Here is a 20698-nt window from a genome sequence, read left to right on the forward strand (position 1 = left end):
GAATAACTGCTTATATAGATATTTTGATGTATTTCCCTGTGTTCTCTCCCGGTTGTCTCATAGTTTCAGGTCTTAACATTCAGGCCTTTGACCCATTTTGTATTTTTCTTATAGAGTCAGATATAAGACTAAAATTTCAATCACTTACATGTAAGTAACTAGTTTAATTTACATGTAAGTTTAATTTTAAGTAACCAAAGTAACCATTATATATATTTGGAAAAGCTAATCTCAAATCTGGATATATTGTGTACAATTGATGTAGCCCACTATAGTTTCTAAAAATGTATTTGAGTTCTTGGTTAATCATTTAGTGATGATGTTACTATCGTGTGTTCCTTGAGGGCTTTCTCTGTCCCAGGTGCTGTGCCACCTGTATTATCTTTTTTATCTTAAAAACTCTATGACACAGATCCAATGATTATTTTCTTTTAGAAGAGAAAACTGAGCTAAAGAGACTAATAGCTCACTAATTATATAGTGGTGGAGGATGGGCTGCTGGAGTCCCCCAAACATGTTCATAACTATGTTAACTGGTCTCCTATGCATTAATCACATTAGTACAGCTTTCTATCTACCTCTGGGAGTTAAGCAGATGTTGTCTTTAGGTTTTGGCAGTCAATGCTGATAGTTCTGCAACTTCTAGTAGCAATACCCAAAACTAATTATACCTTTTTTTTTTCATAGAGCCATTTCAATAGCATGGTGATGAGGCTGTGGATAATTAACAACAACAACGAACGTGGAGACTCTACTAAATGTGGTTCTTTGTGCAAGAAATCACTCACTGGCAAATAGAAAAAACAAAACAAAACAAAAACACCTTGAGAACCAGGGTGTGGTAAGTGCATGCCTGTAATCCTGGAATCCAGGAGGCCAAGGCAGGAGGATTGATGGCGTAGTGGTGTGATATAGTTTTGGGGGCTAGAAAAGAATAGAAAAGGTAAAGCAGTCATAGATCCTATTACAAGCAGTTCCCCAGTGGAATAAGGTACATAATTACATACTGAGGCCTTAGTTTTAATAATACTATTTCAGTGTATGGAGGCAAAAAGAAATATATATGCCAGGAACTGACATAGGACTTTTGATCAGATGCCTGAAGTTTATAAGACATGGATTACTAGAGATGGAAGAATAGTTGGAAAGGAGTAAACATAAATCAGAGCTCAGATGAAGAACGGAGCTACTTGGCTGGTAGGTAAGGGGCATGCCTGGAACTGGAATCTGTGATAGAGTCATCAAAGGCTAGCGGGAGAGGAGGCAGTCTTGGGACAAGCTGATACAACCTCAGAGTGTGCAGAAAGCCTCTGCTCTTTAAATACCTCCAAGCATCATTTAGCCTATCTGTCTTATGCTGTTCCTCTTTCTTCAGGCTATAGAAGCTAAACACGAGTCTGTTTCTTTCATTGTTCTCATATAACCATAAGGCTAATATTTAATTTTTGCTGTGTTCCAACTACTAACTAATGATCTACATGTGTCTTCCCAGGCTCAATAGACCTGTACACAAAAATCACTGTGTGTTTCATTAATGGTGATATCATCTACCACGAATGAAGGAGACGGTGATCATCTATGCTTACACAATCAATCAGCAAGTCTATACTGAGACCTTGATGTGCAGGACACTGGTTTGCCTCTGTTTCTAAAAATTAGATGCTTCATAAAAAAAAAAAAAAAACAACAAACCATTCACAGTGACTAAGAAAGTTCGTTTTCTTTAACATAAAAAATGCCGAATGAAAATTTCAGACTTTGTTGAAAAATGATAGAACTGGGAACTTTTCAGACAGTGAGTGTGGGTGTTAAGTGGGTTTTCAATGGTATTTGATTCATCAGATTTCTCTTGCCATTTTTCTGAGTTATTATTTTTGTCTGTAAAAGTCGAATATTTGGAATGAGGGAACATTTCCTTTATGATTCAAAATGTTTTCAGTTTCCTGAAAATAGAAACAACAAAGGGGAAAAAAAGAACTGACTCTGCTTGGGGAAAGTTAAGACATGATTACTTTTGAATGCCAACACAACTGACCACATTTACTCTCATAATGTGTAGGTGGGGGTATTTGGCCCAGCTGGCATGCATAATATTTTCATATTCAAATTTAACTCTACCAAGTCCTATTCTAGCAAGAAGTTCAGTCACTTTGACTACCCCAGACTCACTCACTGGACCAATCACGTTAATTTATGTTGTGGTGAAGAGCAAAGCTGTCGCATAGGGTTGTTATGGTGAATGAATAGTCATAAAGCTGTACAATATAGGCACTGTGCACATGCTAGCTAATAGCATTTTTCATAAAAAATAAAAATAACTAAGTAAAGTGAACTTATTACTTAGCCTTGCAATTTTAATATTAACCTTGTCTTGGTAATATAGTATGGAGTCCTTGAGATGAAAGTTATAATTTGCTAAGCATTGTATACATGTCATATCTCAGTTAACAGTCACATTGTAGCCATCTGTGAATTGGGTGACAATTGTTGCCCTTACTTTACAGTTGGGGTCAGGTGACTTTCCTACAAAGGTGGTAGAATGGAATTTAAATTCATTTAGTGTGATTTCAGATTGTTCCGTCTCCTAGGCTTTTTGCATAATTATTATTAATCATAGAATCGGTCCCTAAAATCCAACTAGTCATCTCGTAAGTTTTCTATCTCTTCCATATAAGCTTAGACCCCAGAACAATCAACTCCTTCTTGGGGTGTGTTCACAATTCTTTTGGGTTGGTTACCTTTGTTGGCTTTTGCTGGAAGTGGCATCTAAAGATGTCTCTAAATTTACAACTGTGATTTACATTAAATATGTATTATGCTTCCATAGTCTAAAATTTTCACATGTCGTCCTCATGTGGCAGGTCTTATTACTCCTGTTTTGTAGATGAAAATCTGAGGCACAGAAAAGCTTAATAACTTTCTCAAAGTTTTCCACATGAGAAATTTCTTATGTTTGATCTAGCGTTCTTTCCATCACAAGTGTCACTGGACTATATATAAAAGATATGAGAAATATACTTTTTCTTCTTTTTAAATTATTTATGGAAGGGGGTATCATGGTGCTCATGTGGTGGTCAGAGGACAACTTGCAGGATTTAATTCTATTCTTTCACCGTGGGATAGAATTCAAGTAATTAGGCTTGATGACAAGTGTCTTTACCCACTAAGCAATCTTGCCAGGCCCAAGATATTTTTCCTTTACTTAGAATCATTTAGGCTGTGTAGACTACCTTCGTCCCATTAGTTATGAAGATGAACTTTGAATCATCAATCCTTGGGACTGGTTTAAAGAAAAGAAGGTCATAGCTTCTATTTCACTAAATATCTTTGAGGGAGAGTGACATGGTTTACTCCAGAGCTCTGACTTCATGCCTGTGCAGTTTGCATGCATGATGTGGAATGGCCTTTGAGTTTTCTCATGCTTCTGGACTGCCTTTCTTACCTCCTTGCAGGATGATGAAACTAGACAGCTGCTTGCTGGGATAAGATGAAGCTATAGATAATATCAGCCTCCCACAGCCAGAGGGGCCTTGACAGCAGGACCAAAAGACCCCTGCACCTTGTGCTTCACCCTGGCGTCTCAATGATCTGTCTGCACATTCTCTTCCTGCTTGATAATTAGCACCAGCTGTCTCAACTTAAAAGGAAGGAATCCCCTCAAAGTCTTCTCTATCCTCTCTGAAATGTGCTACTGAAACATGCTAATTAGTAACTGGACTTAGGACAACACAGACGTGTTTCCTGTGAGACTGTAGAAGGAAGAGAAGGAGGAAGAATCAAAACATCTGTTTAGTTGCATATGTGTGTATGTTTTTCTAATTTCCAAAATGACATTTTAGATGAAAATCATTCTACTCAAGTGTGATCAGCAGCTAGGAACCAGGGCCGAGGCCCCGCCCTATTAATTGACTTCTCACTGCTCATTCTTGCCAGCACTCCTACCTCAGCAGTGTGGTCCCTCTCTGCTTCATCAAATTAACATCCCTACCAGCACCCCCCGCCTTTCACTAGAGTATCAGAAATCACAGAGCTCCAGAGAATTGAAAAATAGCTCCTCTTCCCTTGAGGACCTCTGTTCCAGGGTAAGTTGATAACTAAGGGGGTTTGTAACAATTAGCTCCCCGTGAGATTTGAGAAAAGGTCACAGAAGTGTAAGGCAGTGTGTTAAATGTACTTACCCCCAAATGGAGAAGCCACTGCCTTCCCAGAATAAACTGTGATTATGTAAAAACCTGTGTTTTCTTAAATAGTTTTGATCATCAGTTTCCAGGGTTCCAAACTCACTGCTGGGAGGCCAGAGCTGCTCATGACATGGAAGGGAAGCTGGTTGATTATATAAGGGAGGTTCTTACGGATTTACTGAGAGGATGAAAGGAGCTAATAGGATGCTAAAGATCTGTGCTTGAGATAACAGTGGGAAGCATCTTCCACCTCCAAGGTCTCCTGGGACAGTCTGCTCAAGATCTTGCCCCAGAATTCCTATGGCTGTCTCTGCTGTGCTTCTGGACACCCCAGAGGCGGCTGCTGCCATACTCTGCACCCCAGGTGTTCTCGTAGTCTTGCCTCACCTGCTCATAGTTTCAAGCCTTACTACGGGAGTTTTGTACATTGCAGTTAGTTCATATTCCCACTACCTGGCTGAAAGGCAGGATGGGAAATGATCTACTGTTGACTCGAAATATGATTGGGGTTTGATATTTGGGCTGCCATTTCCCCCTAAATCATGCGAAGTAGCCATAGTATAATTTCCTAGAAAGGAATTAGATTATTTTGGGTAAAAAATGTGAGAAATATCTACCACATGCTATGTATCTACATACAGAGGGATGATGTCATCAACTATGGGTAGATTCAGCCTTACATAGTCAATAATAAGAGAACCTACTCTGCAGATCAACACACCTACCACTGGCATTGCTCTTGGAGGCCACGAAGGAGTGTCCTGCTGCTCCTCAATGAGTTACAAGACCTGGAGTTGAAGCAAGTCTCATTCCAAGCAAACTCCTGTGCAAAGGTCTACCTTAACCCTCTCATGACTGCCTGCTCTGACCAGCACCTTTGTCCAGTTATTAGTATCTGTAGGCTCTTGAACTTTGGCTCAGTTGCTTGACTTTTCCGTGTCTATGATTTCAATTTTTTCCCAGGAGAATAGCCGGTTAAGAATGTTAGAGTTGCTGGTTTTTCCTTGATGTTTGCTCTTCTCACTGTTATGAGCTTTTCTTCTTGGACTTCTATGATCACAACAGAAAATTTTATTCTCTCTTTTCTACTCTGGATAGAAGCAAAGGGAAAAAGAGAAAACAAAAATATGTTGTATTTCTTTAGCGAGCAGAGCAGATTGGTCATGTGACATAAGTGTTCCAAACCCAGTGTCAGCTCATTCTTTACCTGGAAACCCTATCTACTCCCCGCTGACCTGCACAGTTAAATTCAAGCTACCAACTAGCAGTTTGCAGCAGGTAAGCAAGTTCTTTTCTGAACCCTGCCTTCTTTCTTTGATTCAAATTCTAGGCTCAAGCTTAACCAATCTACTTTTAGTTTCCTTCACAGTGCTTTTTATCTTCAGACCTCACAGCCCTAATCATTTGCAAAGCCCAAGGCTTGTGTATATAAATGGAGGTTACATACTGTATTTCTAAATTCTTAAAATGTATACATGGAGCTTATACATAATGCACAAGATAAGGGAGTGGGTCAGAGCTGGTAAGTGATCAGAGAACTAAGAAAGATCTAATGCACAAGAGACACAGCTTCGAACGAGGTTTGCTTCACCTCTAAGTTATAGTAAAGTATGTAAATCTCCACTTCTGATTGAAAACTAAATGACCTTGAAAACTCTTCATAAAGTTAAATTTTCATTAAAAATTCTAGTCTCCAGAATTCAACATCACAGTGCCAGCAGCACCCAGGAGAGAATTCTTAGCACCTACTGATTTCTCATTCAACCCTTGATCTGCACAATCTCTCAGAAGATTTTGTATGGGGATATGCAGACACCCAACCCACACACTGAGGTGCCATCCACACCCCCTGTAATGGCCATTCTTTACCAGCAAACCCTCAGTATCTCATTTTAGCCTTGAGAGGATGGCTATGAGTAAGATGCTTGTAGACATTCGGCATAGGGGTTTAGGGTGACTGGGGTAGGTACTTCTGGGGTCGTGGGTTCCAGAGTATTGTTTATGGGAAGAGTTGGGATGCACTGAAGGTAGCATGACTTCTTAGCATTTGTAGTGTCTTCAGCCATGAAAGGAGCCATGAGAAAGGAGCCCTGATGCAGAAGTCTTCTTGCCAGGGCTAAGGGTGGCATTGGCATATATTTTCCTCTTTGCACAGGTTGTCCCTTCTTCCATGCTGCCTAACTGATGCACACCCATCTCTCATGTAACATGGCATTTTTGATCTCCTTCTAGGAAGTCTTCTTAATTCTCCCATCATGTTACTTGTTTGTCCCCAAATGGCTGTAGTCCCCATAAGTGATTTAACCTGTCTTCACCTTAGTTTACTTCCAGAACTATCAAAAGATCATAAAAGTTGATATATGTAGAATTTTAGAAGAGTAAAAGACATCAACTAAACATTAAGTATTCTAACTCACCTTGTCTTTCTCATAGAGAAGTATTTCACATGGCTTTGTTATGTCTCCTTAGCTCTTTCTCCCTTTTCTAGCAGGTAATATGCTATTGAATGCAATGACCTAATTCTATTTAATTTTGTATTCTGGACATAAAACTTGACGTACATTTCTTAATAGGTGTCCCATAAATATATTTGAAATAAACTACCTCCCAGGAGCTGGAATTTACCACTGGAAATGCTTATGCTGTGGCCTGTGCTCACCTATAAGGAAAATGCCTGAACTTTCCATATCCTTCTGACTCCAGGTCCTTAGCAGGGAATGTGAAGACTGTAAACAGAACAAGAACCATGTCACAGGGTTGAGTACAGAGGAAATATTCTAGTGGGATTCTGGAAAATTGGTTATATCTACACAGGACACTAATTCTGTCCTGACAAAGATTTCCAGCCACAAGCATCCACACAGGACACTAATTCTGTCCTGACAAAGATTTCCAGCCACAAGCATCCCATGATACCATGTTGTCTGTGTCCTCATAGGATCCAAAGGATGTATTGAATACTTTTCCAAGCCCTTTGTGACCTCATGTTTCTCAGCAGCCTTCATCTGATGGGTTTGTGTCGCTGTTTTCCTTAATTGGACCTGCTTATTCTGATTACTTGCAGATAAATAGAGCTCAGGAAATATGGCCAGGAGAAAGACTTTAATGATGTTGGCCGATTACAATTATGCAATTGCTCTGTCAAGTTTTCCCCTTCATTTACTCAAGTGGTTGCTAGGTAATTTCTAATCCAACTCCATAATTAAAATGAATGGGCCTGGCTGCTGGTTCATCATTTACTTGTTCATTCATTAGAGTTGGTCCTGGGGTGTGATTGGCTGTAAAAAATGCTTTGCAAAGAGTGTACAGCATGAAAATGAAGGAAAATAGAGAGTCCTCCTTAGTGAATACACTTCTCTCTTTTTAAAATTTTGTTTTGAGACATGAAAATGATAAAAGTATATTCTTTTAGTGCTTAGCGCACTACAAATAGATTTGTAAATAAAATTAATTAAAGTGCAGAGCATCTGGGCCTAAAGAGATGGCTCAGCAGTTAAGAGTGTACTGCTCTTGCAGAAGAGACAGGTTTGGTTCCCAGTACCCACATTTGGCAGCTCAAAGCTACCTGTAACTCCAGTTCCAAGGGATATGACTCCCTCTTCAGTCTTCTGTGGGTACATGCATGTGTGTGCCTGAGTACACGGTGCACACACATATGCTCAGGCGCACACACATACTCATAAAACAAGTAAATAAATCTTTGAAAAAATACAGAGCATCTAATGCTACTGGGTCAATCTGTTTTAATCACTGAGCTACATCCCCACTCAGAATTAGGGTTTTAGTTTAAATTCTACAAGCACTGATGAGTATTCAAACCTAATTGATTTTTATATTTTGGCCAATTCGCAGCAATTCTTTGTGAAGTAAAGAAACATTGTATTGTCATTTTTCAACTAGAGCCCCTGAGTCATATTTTAAGAGAAAGAAATGTATGGGAAGAACATTAGCCCAAACTTTGCAGTACCTATATTATTACATACATACTCTAATTCTCCATTTTTAGGCAACTTAGTCTTGCCATCATTGAATATAACACAAACGCACGGTAAAGCTTTGTGAATCACAAATTTTCACTAATGAATTGCACATTACTATATTGACTTGATATTTTGGCTCTTTTAGGATTTGGAACTGACCTCTGAAAATGAAGCTTTTTCTGAATGAAATGCAGTCAACCAAGGTTGAAGGAAAAGCAAGGAAAGGTGTCCTCTGTTGCTAGATTCCATGTCAACTTGATATAAGGGTCTTGTTTCCAGGACAACACGTTAAAGCATCAATGGTTTGGTTTGTAGCAGAGCTGAGGTGAGGACAGGGTTTTGAGTCTGGATTTGTGCTTTGTTACTCTTGTTCTTGGATTACTCACTTTCTCCTGACTCTGGTCTGATCACAAGTCAATGATTGAGCCATCACCACTCATTTCAGGAGGGAAAAGAATTCCAAATCCAGTGAAATTTCCTAGAACTTGGTAAAAAGGGGAAAATGTTTTCATGAACTCTCTTGAGCTGTTCAAAGAAGCATCACAATGGCTCAGCAGTCATTTTCTGTTGCACACAGTGCTTCTCCTTAGGACTGGCTTGAGCAGGGACTAAACAGAAAGAAAAAGAATAATTACTTCTCCCTCCAACCTTTGCACCTGTTGTTTACATAAAAAGGAAGGGGAGTGGCCTCATCATGGGGCAAAGGGAAAGGAAAGAATGAAGCTTGTGTGGAGACAGCTCTGAAACTGAGCCAAGTTCCGTTTCTCAAGATTCATGGAGTCTGCTAAGTTCATTCTGCTGCTTTTTTGGAGGAACACGACATAATACTTTAGAAAGAAAAGGCACATCTAGTACAAAATATAATTTTAGATATCTCTTGGGTTGGTTTACCTGTTAAATAAGATGATAATCATAGGTAATATTTTTTCAGGTTAATGTGTGCCAGGAAATGTTATAAATACTGTTTCTCTGTCCACTCACATGCACTGTGATGTTTACAATTATTCCACAGTTGAGAAACAGTGACATAAAATAAATCTTCCCAGAGCTTCAAAACTATTATCTTGTAGACACAGTTTTAAACATATAACCTGGGATCAGACTTACGTAATTGGCAACTCTCCAGTCTCCTAACGTCTGAGGTTTTCCAATGTGATGCTTAAATGTTTCTGAGTCACTGATTTTGATTCTTATTTACTGGATTTGACAGCATCATTCAGATCCATGTCAAAATACTCTCACAGCTTTTTGTTTATTTATATTTCTAAAAGTGTACATGTGGGTGTAAGTTTAAAAAGTCAGAATGGTATTGAACAGAACTTTTTAATCTCATTAGTGACAATTTTGAGCAATTTGGGAAATTACAAGAACAAGTTTAATATTTGTCTCCTAAGATTTATTTTATTTTAGTTGGAAAGGAAAATAGCTGGACATTGTTCTTATAATTCTTTCATCTTTGCTCACAAAATTTCCCTTTAATGTCTCTTTAGTGTCCTTATGATAAAACTGTGTGGAACTGAGATGCATCTAAATATTTAATGTTGATAGTCTAACTTCTTAGTTAGAGCCATCATAATACAGTATCATTAGGAAAATGAGAATTACCACTTGAGGTTTCTGGTCTAATATAAAAAAGATGCTATTTACTTCTATTTGGATTTCATTTGACGAGTTCAGTTCATACACAATTTTTGTTTAATTCCTGATTTGATGTTATCCCATAGCAGAATCAAATATACATGGAAGAAAGTTTTACAAGCATAGTCATAATATGTTATCAGAACAAAATCATAATAATGTCATAACAGTCATAATATCATCATTATTTACTAGGTCTCCAACATGATACTGAATTTAATTACTACTGTACTTAACAGTTCAGGTGTGATGAAAATTAGAGTGAAATACTTGAATCATCTCCTGTCTGTGTAGATACACAGATGTTTAATGAAGCTATTTTGAGAAATTTCAATTTTTAAAGGCCACTAATAATTTAGCAAGATTGACATTACTATAAATCTCATGCCCAATCACTGAATGATAGGGTTTCTCTACCCTCTAGTGGTCTAATGCAGAATTGAACAGGCTAACGCCGGTCCTTGAAGCACCTTCTAAAGTCCTGTGATCTAGACTGCAGTAAGCAGACCCAGGCTTGAGTCATAAAGGGTAGTGGTAAGGAAAGGTTAAGGTTGTGCCTCTGGAGCAGGGTGACCTGAATGTGGGCTACTGTCTCCGCTCTGATTTTTCAGACAGGGGATTCATGGTAGTTGCTTTAGAAATGTTTCTTCTTTCAATTTCTCACATCGGGGATATTAGTTTGCAGTATTTTAAAACAGAAATTCTCTATCATGGTTCCTCATCATGTTTTTATTGATATTTGGAACAGATAATGTGCAATTTTGCACATTGTAAGAACCTTAATAGTAACCCTTGCCTTGTGTCTAACAGAGAGATGCTATTGGTGCCTCACATTTCATTCCCAGCTGTGATAAGAAAAATGTCTTCAACATTACCAAATATTCCTTTGGCAGAACCATTTCCTCTGACTGAGGACTATCTTGCTCTTCATGGCTCTAATTAGGCTGTAAATTGTGCTATAAAATTTTTTTTTACTGAATACTTAGCTCCCGGAAGGCCTTGTATTACTTACCTTAATTCATGTAATAATCCTTAGAAGTAAACCCTGTACTCTCATTCCCCCAAACTTACAAGTGAGGAAGCTAAACGGAATTGAGAAACTTGCATGACTTCATGGAGGCAAGCAGCAGAAACAGCTCCAAATCAGGGTGGTTTTCCTGTGCAGTCTACCTTTGAAAATACTCTGGGTGTCACCCCCATACTAATTTCCCAAATGGAATGAAAATCAGAATTACTGATTTGTAATTAATAGCACTACAAAGATGCTACTTCATGTAGTTTGCTGAATCAACAACAAAACTAGACATGAAAATACTGCTGCTAACATTGGAGAAGAAGGTGACTTCATTCTCTCAGTCGTTTATTTATGCCTCCTGTCTACGCAGACAAATATACAAAACAGTCTCTCCCCTCTGAGACCTACACTGCCCATGAAATGAGCAAATGAACAAGGCCCTGTGTAACATTCCATATGATATGGAGAGAGTAACGCATAGTAAAGGGTTAAAGAGCATAAGAGAGGAAAGTGCTGCAGTTTTATGTCTATGATCAGGGAGGGCCTCCTGATATGATGACATTTGAGCAGTGAAGACATGGGTGTAACCTAAGTGGAGAAGAGGTGGGAATTGTTCCAAGTAGGGAGAACAGTGAAGGCCCAAGTACAGGCCTGAGATGGAAGCAAACTTGCTAGGGTAAGAGACCAGGAAGGAGTCAGGGGAAATGGAGCCAGTGAGTGGAGGGAAGAGTAGGAGATGGGAACAGGAGGTAAGGCCAGGGAGGAAGTGCTGGGCCTCAGGCCCTGGGAAGTCCAGTAGGCCTTGGAAAGAATGTCAGCTTTTACTTTGAGTGAGATGAAACTCCAATGGAAAGATAAGTACTGTAATTTGATTTAATCTTTCAAAGAATTATGGCAGTCTTTTCCTTTGTTTTCAGAAACAGTTTATCAAAATGGCTAGGATCATAAGTTCTAGTATCAGACTGACTTAGTTTGAAATGATATCTCTAAGATCTCACTGCCCGTACACATAGAAACGAATTATTTAATTTATCTGAGCCTCTGTTTTCTGATCTCAAGGAAAGATGTGGCAATATTCTTAATAATTGAATCTAAGTGGCATTGGACAGGAGATGCACTGTCATGTACCAGTTAGAGGAAAGGAAACATAACATTGCTAATAATGAATGCACCCTTCTGTTAACCCAAGGATGCCAAGTTTGGAAATGTTGTTAACCCATTCCTGAAGATTTGATTATTAGTCATGCCTTCCCTATCATTGCTTACCATGTAATAAGCGACTGTTTTGCTTAAGTCTCAGTAATAAGATGAAACACAAATTCATCTATTTATGTATAGCTTCATTTCTTCGGTTCTCATAAGCCATTTATATCTTTCCTATAGTGGGTATTTGCTTTATTTATCAAATTTTTACTTACCTTTTTGTTAATTTTATGCTCATAAATAACTTTAATTTAAACACTGAATACTAGTGTAAAAATAGTCAACATTTGCAACACAAAAATGTTTATAGGCCAACTGACAGGAATTTGCATATTTATAGACAATGATAGAATTATATCATGTTTGACTTTTGACCTATAGTGATTGTAAGATGATATGAATCCTGTGTTAAAAGGACCCCCCCCTCTGTGTGTGTGTGTGTGTGTGTGTGTGTGTGTGTGTGTGTGTGTGTGGTGTCTAGAACTGAGGAAATGTACACTAGTGTTTGCACTGTAAAATATTGTAGAATACTACTTACATGGGAAATTTCCTGGTACATGCTAAGCCTTCAGTAACTAATATTTATCCTTTCTGTGTAGATTTTATTTTACATGACCCCCCCTCTTTTCATAGATACCTTAATTAATTTCCCTATTCTGGTGGGTTTTTTCTAGCACTAAGCTTCCAATTCTAATTACTCAAGTGACTTCCTCTCCTTCTGTATTTTCTACTCTCAAAAGAAAATAAAATCACAAGATTCTACGTCCCCATGCATTTCCTTTTCCCAAGTTGTTAAACGATAGCTCATCATAAGAAAACAGAAATACTGTCCCGGTTCTCTGGGGACCCCATATAAAGTGTAACAGATTTTTCTTATTTCTTATACTCTTGAGTAATTTTTCACTGAAAGTAGACACTTGCCTTGCAAATTTTTTTGTTTCGTTCATGCTTTGAAGAACCGAGGGAACGTGATCTTTTTGTCTTCTCTCTTCCTTTTTGTCAGCCCATTAAAAAATGTTGGTTGGTTCATTCTTTTCAGAAGTCTTGGCTAATGATAAACTGTCCTTCAAGGTCAGCATTTTGATTTCCCACTGCAGTTGTAACACCATCTGAGATCGTTTAGAAAGAGATTGAAAGTGGCTATACTGCTGGTTACTAATGACCCCAGACCCATTTATATCTTCCTGGACTGATGTGCAGAATTCTTGACCACTTGCCTTATCAAACTAAAACAAGAACAAAAGCAGATGGTGTGGGAAGCCAACAGGTCAAGAGAAGCCTGCGAGGAGAGGCCTTTCCAAATCAGCTTCTTCTTTGATCTCACATATGTGTACTGGAAAATGTCCTGGTGTTCAGCTGCACTGAAACCTCATTTCAGTCAAAGATGCTGTCGGTTTCTATTAGCCCCAGGTGGTTAACAGTCTTTAATCTTAGGATGAAATTGCTGTAAGGTCTCAGAGCAGGTGGTCTTTCTGGGAATAGAGGCTGTGGAAATGTTGGAAAACTGGGAGAGAATTATTTGTGAGGGTGGGTGGGCAGCCTAAAAAGCCTTTGTACTGTAGATGACCTCATTTACTTCATCTGAGTACACCCCAATAAATATAATATAGGGTTCCTTTAAAACTATTGCTTGTAATTGAAGTAAGCTGTTTAAACTACCTTTTCTTGACCGTTAAAAAGTGTTCTAAGCAACTTAATTGACTTGTTACCTGCAACTAGTCTGGAATTTGTGGAAAGATGACCAGATATTTGCCCAGGAGGTCACATAATCCCAAACTAATTTTTCTCTAATGTTTGAAATAATCTGCCATGTTGACTTTCAGTTCTTTTGACGATTGGTTCCCAGCTGACTTGCTCCTTTGGAAGTGGTTTGACCAGCATGTTACTATTTCTTTGATTTTCCAAATTCATGTGAAAATGAACCTCAAGGAATTTTAAAAGTCCATTCTCACCTGGTGTATCTAGAGACATGTTTTTGTTTCAGGTTTAAAATGCTCAAATATTTTCAGGCTTTAGTAGTTTATTTCAGTCTGTCATATTTCAGATAAAATGGTTCTGAAGAGAGAGAAATCATTCTTTGTGATCTTCTGTGTATTGATCTTCTGCAGTAAGGGCCTGTCTGCAGATGAGGAATGTACAGTCTAGACAGGGAGAGGAAAGTGACGGAAGGAAACAACATGCAAAACCTCATGGACTTAGCCTTTGTGGACAGCCAATTACTGTAGGTCTTGGTATTGCAAAAAGATAAGTAAAGCTGAGGTGCCTAAGTAAATATGCATGACTACATGAAAGCAAGTGAGCTAAAGCCAGATAATCATTGATAAAAATCTTCTATGAGCAAAAATGTTCTCCCTATAAAGAAAGATGGAGATATTAGGGATTGTCATTGGTCTCTGAGAGACTTTGTCATATATAACTAGCATTATTTTTTGAGACAGAGCCTCCCTATGTAGCCAAAGTTGGCCTCAAATTTGTGATGCTCCTGCCTCAGTCTCCTGAGTGCTGGAATTACAGGCATGAATCACCACGCCTGGCTGTCAAATGAAGTTAGAATTAGGTTCGAAAGAGTCTCACATTTCCTTGAAACATCTATCCTAATCACTTGCCTATGCTATAATCTCTTATTATAGAAATAGCTTTAATGCCTTTTCATTTGAAGAGAGTATTCTGGAAAATATTCCATTGGTAGAGAGTTTGAGAAGATCTGATGTTTGGTCAACCCAAAACTAGTCTACAAAAAGTATTACCACCTACTATTTGTTTTTCTAGTTGCTGAGGTAACAGTATTGAACGTGTGGAGAATTGCATCATCAGCCTTGATTCTTCACCTAGTTCCTGTACTATATACTTTGCTGGGTGACTTTGAAATTTATTCCACTAAAGGATCAGAGAGAAGTTGAGCGAACAAATGGTTTCAGTTTACTCAGGAATTTCCTAGTTTTAACATGGAAAAGTTTTGCATTCTGGGAAGATAGTTGGTCACTCTTAGTGAAGCATATTTTTTAACCCTTTTATTTTGACCTTGACCATGTGACATATTTGGCCAATAGGAGGCAGGAATTTCATTGTGCCAGCTCTGAGCCTTGCCAGTCAGTAGACTTGCATATTTGTACTGTCTGTGCTTCTGCCATCACCATAAGAAGAACATGCTAAGATAATCCCACTGGTGAGTGAGGATGTGGAGCAGAGCTGGGCTGAACACAGCTAGCCAACCTCAGCTTTTGTGAGCTGCCTCCCAACAAAGCCACAATTATACAAGCAACCAAAGTCAGCATTTTGAGCCACTGAGTTTGGTATGCGCAAATAACCTTTTAGAAATAAAATTTATTACTATCAGGCACAGTCCGAAAGTTTCACACAGATAACTCTTGCTACCACCAAATGAAGAAGTAACTATCGTCTCACTGTTTTATTAATGGACAAATAGGTACATGGAGTATTAGCGTAAATGTCCACGGTAAGAAATGGAGTCACTTCCAACAACTGACTTCCAAGTTTTAGAAGTTATCAAGAAATACAAGCTCACAAGAAATACAAGTCCCGTGAAAGACTCAAGAAAGTCAGAAGTGTAACTAGGAAACAGTAAAATATTATTCCCTTTCCTTCCTGCACCTCCCTGTTTCTATATTTATTCTTCCTCTGATGTAATCAATATTAACCTTTTGGTGAGACTGCTTCTAGCTGATTCTTTAGGCATTTTATAAACATATTTCCTTAATTAAAAATTTTATATAAGTGGAAATTACATATTTCCACTTGCATTTCCACTTTCCATTTGCAGGATTCTTGTCCCTGGAGAGCTCAGCTATCTCTCTTGCCATCCATATGGAGGCCTGTTATGATCAGCTGCATGTTACTTCATAATGCAGAAGTATCATGGTTTGAGCATTTCAACTGTTTCTGATTTGCCTTACTCCAAATGCTGATTCTATGAGCTTTCTTTTCACATAACTTCATGCATATATGAATAATTCTATGGAAAATAATTCTAGAAATAAGTTCACAGCCAATTACATCTCAGCATTAAATGATTTTTTTTGTTCAAATAAAATGACATGTGCAAAAAATGTACCATAAGCTAGTGCTCATCAGATACTGGGCTGCATCAGTGCGATGCCACATTATGATGATGCCTGAATAATTACAGCCTGACTCTTAGCAACTATTTTGAACAAGAGTGTTACTCATACTGCTCTGAGAACCCGTTCCTTCAGATTTCTCCCGGAACTATGCTCTTGAACAAAGGCCTTCCTCTCTGTTTATTGAACCAGTATATCTATCGCGAAATAGGGAAAGAAAAAGTGGAAGAATCTGTCTATCAGGAAATTTTCCCTATTAGGGAATTGGCCCATTCTGACCTCTACTGACCTGGAGAAACGTGAACAAATACAAACAGATGTTTTCAATTTAATCCCACCTATTGCTTGCAACACAAATGGGATAATTCACATTGCTTCCAGGCAGAACTGCTTGATATTCACAACACACACACACACTATTCTGGGTCAAGGCGAAGGACGGGTCATGAGGGGTTAAAGTTGTATATATATGTTTTGGTTACAAGAGAAGCCCAAGGCCTAGTAAGCTTGCTTTTGCAACATAAGCAAGCTGAGATAATGTTAAATAATCTCAAAACATACTTTTGGTTACAAGGTTAAGCAAAATTCATGTTTCCAACAGTCACTCACACACTCCTTTTTCTGCACCCTTTTCCCTGGAAGGCACTTAATCATTAGTCATCAAAGACTATGAGGTACACTCACTTATCCTCAGATTGAGTGGGCTGTGCTACTATCAGCTGTTGGATTTCATCTTCTACTTCACACAATGTGGATAGTTCTCTGGTAGCTTTACCTGAAAGACCCCACCAAATGCAGGAATTTGCCTCTTAAGCAAAAAGTCAATGATTTTCTTCAATGAAAGCATTTGTTTAGACAGAGGATGAAATCATGTGACATAACTAGGTGTAAGTTACATTAAGATGGTCTCAGTCATTGCTTTTATCTAGACTATTAACAAAAGGACTCATCTTGAGAAGAGTCTTAAAGTCTGGTACAGGTACCTAGAAGAGAAAGAAAAACCATGGGAGGAATGGAATTAATATGTGTTATATGGCTGCTGTGGGTTAGGGATTCCTGTTTCAATTTAGCAGGAATCATTCATTTGCCAGATGTAGCACTAAGTCCTGGTAAGACAAATAAAAGAAGCAGTCCTTGCCCCTAAGTAGACTAGTACATTGGGGGAAACACTAGGGACACTGAAAATAACTGTGAAAGAACACAGTACAATAAAGCTCATGCAAAGAGTATGATCATTCCCTGGTACACTGTGGGAAAATATCCAAGGGTGAGTGGCTCATAGCTGAGTCTGGGGGAGAGCCCTTGAGCTCCTACCCCATATAGTAGGAGCTCATACCAGATATGACTATCATGTATTAGGGTAAATTTTATAAGTATAAATTTTATAAATATACATCTTAATGAATTTTTTAAGAGCTATCATTCTTTTTTGCCCTTTTTGAGACAGGGTGTCCTTGTAGCCTATCACTTTTTAAAAAAATATATTATTTTTATTTTATGTATATGAGTATATTGCCTGCATGTATGTGAGTGCACCCGTGTCATGTAATGCTGCGGAGGTCAGAAGAGGGCTTTGGATTCTCCTGGAACTGGCATTAAGGATGGTTCATAGCCACCATGTGGGTGCTGGAAATTGAACCCGGGTCCTCTGCAAGAGCAATCTGTGCTCTTAACCACTAGCCATCTCTCCAGCCCCCTCAATGAATTTTTAAAAACATAATATGCTGGTGGTGTAGCCATAAACCAGATAGAAAACGAAGCATTACCAGCACCTGGGAGACAATACTCCCCAAAGTTATTAAGTATTCTAACTTTATTAACTGTTCAACTTCTGTCCTTGTAGTTTGAATTTCATATGAATGGAGTTATACAATGTATTCTCTTTGGTATCATACTTCTTCAGCTCAGTAATCTATTCACTCTATCCACGCTGTTGCAAGTGGCAGCAGCTCATTGATCTTCATTGCTGTCAGTATTTCATTTACATATATTATAATTTAGTTGCATACTTTAATGTGGAAGAAAATTTAGTTTGTTTGTAGTTCAGTAATATTATGAATAGTAGCCCTACTCTAACAAGATAATATGTAGGTGTATGTACATGTAGATATTACACATACATAAATATGTTATTTTTGTTGATTTATATAATTAATGAAATTTCTGAGTCACATGTTTATTTCCAGTTTTTGTAGAGGTTGTTGAATTATTATTCAGAGTGTCAGTTATCCTCAGTGGTAGCATGTGGGGCCACAATTCTTTTCTCACCCTAAACCTTTATTCTTTCATTGTTTTGGTTGTATCTCACATTGCAAAAAAGTGCCTGGTATCCTTGTACAGATATTGTCCATACAGCCACTCTTTGCCCATGGCCACTACTCAGTTAAGGTTTATACATGTCTGCCTTTCGAAACTGGGGCTTGGGGAGAGGCATGTTTAGTAGGAGATTTGGGGGTCCTGAGCATCTGAACAGTGTTGCAGGGAAGGGTGGTACAGTGGGGAGATGCCACATTATACTGATGCCTGAGCAAAGATAACCTGAGTGTTAGCATCGATTAAAACCAAGCTTGGGGCCTGATCTGTTCTGAGAAACTGCTCCTTCAGATCTCACCCAGAACTGTGCTCTTGGAACAGTTTTCTTAAACAAAAGTATTTTTTAGTCTCTCCAGCATGAAATGGGGAGGGAAAATCAGACCCTTATTTTAGCAGAGTATTTTCCCTTTCTGATGCCTACTAACCCAGAACAGCACAGATGACCAGAAACAGATGCTACAACATAAATGGGATAATTCATTGCTTCCAACAAATATTTGCTGCTTGTCATGCTGAATATTTTCACAACATATACACACATACATTATTCTGGGTCAAGGGCGAGGAAGGGTCATGAGGGATTAAAGCTGTATCTTTAGTTACAAAAGAGGCCCAAGGGCTTTCAAGCTTGTTTACATTATGAACAAACTGACATAATGTCAGATGATGTCAAAACATAAGATTAACTTTGATTACAGGGTTAGGTAAAAGTCATTCCCAGGAGAGGGGACACAGGTTCTGAGAGGACATGATCCTTTGGCTCCCTCGATGCCTTACTTCATGGCCTGAGATGACCAGGGCCAGAATGGACCCTTTATGGCTGCATCTGAGGACAACATCATACTTACTTGTACTGGGGAAGAGTCGAATCCCAGATGGTCCACTCCTTCACTAAGCAGTAACATTGGTAGCCATCCTTATTTTAATTATTCTACTGGGTTGTCATAGTATATGCTTATTTCTAACAGTGGTTGTTGAAATATTATTCAGAGTGTCTGTGTCAGTTAATTAATAAGTTGAATAATTTTCTTTACTTTTTGTCATTTGAATACGCTGTCTTTGAAGTACCTATTTCACACAATTTTCTATTACCTTTTAGTTCAATGACATTATCTGCAGTTTACAATGGGAGCACGAAACATAGAGAAGATAAACAATTTGCTTAGGATGCCATAACTAGGAATGAGAAACATCTTGGTTTAAATTTAGGTTGTTTGACTTCATAATCCACTCAAGTTTTCAGGCCAAAAATCCCTTAAATTGAAATTTGACATTTTTTTATGGCTCTCTGCAGGTCACTACAAACCCATTATACCCACGCCATTTTAATTTAATGTTCATTATATATCTCATGTTTTTTTTCTCTCTTGTACTTAGAAATGAACTGGTCCATTGTCTGATTCACTTATCTTGAAAACAACTCAAGGCATTCTCAAAATTTCTATTCAGAAATTTCTGCCTCTGGGGTTCCCATAAACCTCTTACTTCCTTAGGATCTGGTAAAGCATTCCAGGCAAGCACAGAGAATGGTTAGCATTTAGGTTTTACCTCAGATATAAATTCTCTAGATGATTCATGGGGTTTCTTACTGCGAAATCACCTTTCTTAGAAGCTTCCTTTTCTAGGAACCTGATATGTGTTCAGATTTCTATTTAACAAATTCCTTCTTGCACCACTTCTGTTATGCACATCTAGTGAATCCCTGTCAGCAGTGGCAGGAAGCTCACTTCCGTGCAAGGGCTGGCTGGCTCTCAGGACACCTGTTGTGCTAGTGGTGAACATGAGATGTCAGACATGTGATGCCTTCCCCACAGGCCACCAACTGGAAGGCTCAGCTGTGTTTCAGACACAAGCCCTTCTTGGTTTTCTCCAGAGTCTGAGCTTCCCTCTCATCCTGCTTTTCATCTTTCACATCATTCGCATTGTGTGAAGCTTTGGATCTGGGGCCCAGGGACAACATTTTTATTCCATAACCATTTGTTGTCAGTTCATTCAACACATGCTTGCCAAGTGTCTGCTCTCTCCCTGGCATTTTGCTATGTGCTGAAGATTTAAGGATGAGCAAAGCATGCATCTTGCCTTCAGAATGTGATGCTCAGTTAAGACATGATCATTGAACATATTAGTTATTTTTTTGTGGCCAGTGATAGAAATAAAATTCACACTAATTAAACATCAATTGTATAATGGAAAAATTCTGGGATAGTAATGCTTATCAGCCAGGGTCCAACCAGAGGAGAATTCAAACACACACACACACACACACACACACACACACACACACACACA

General features: G+C 38.5%; 2 long non-coding RNA genes across 2 annotated transcripts in view; both read left to right on the plus strand.

The window, feature by feature from the left end:
* Nucleotides 1-689: 689 nt before the first annotated feature.
* LOC115068604 lies at nucleotides 690-1843 on the plus strand. Its single transcript, XR_003847941.1, has 2 exons — nucleotides 690-841; nucleotides 1493-1843. It is a non-coding gene; the product is annotated as an uncharacterized LOC115068604 (long non-coding RNA).
* Nucleotides 1844-6704: 4861 nt separating this feature from the next.
* LOC115068603 overlaps nucleotides 6705-20698 on the plus strand; it is a 24183-nt gene continuing 10189 nt past the window's right edge. Inside the window, exons 1-2 of the long non-coding RNA XR_003847940.1 lie at nucleotides 6705-7359; nucleotides 8307-8486. This is a non-coding gene — a long non-coding RNA (uncharacterized LOC115068603). The remainder of the gene's footprint in view (nucleotides 7360-8306; nucleotides 8487-20698) is intronic.

Source organism: Nannospalax galili, unplaced genomic scaffold (assembly GCF_000622305.1).
Source record: "Nannospalax galili isolate Female #2095 unplaced genomic scaffold, S.galili_v1.0 scaffold191, whole genome shotgun sequence".
In the NCBI taxonomy this organism is placed as follows: Eukaryota; Metazoa; Chordata; class Mammalia; order Rodentia; family Spalacidae; genus Nannospalax; species Nannospalax galili.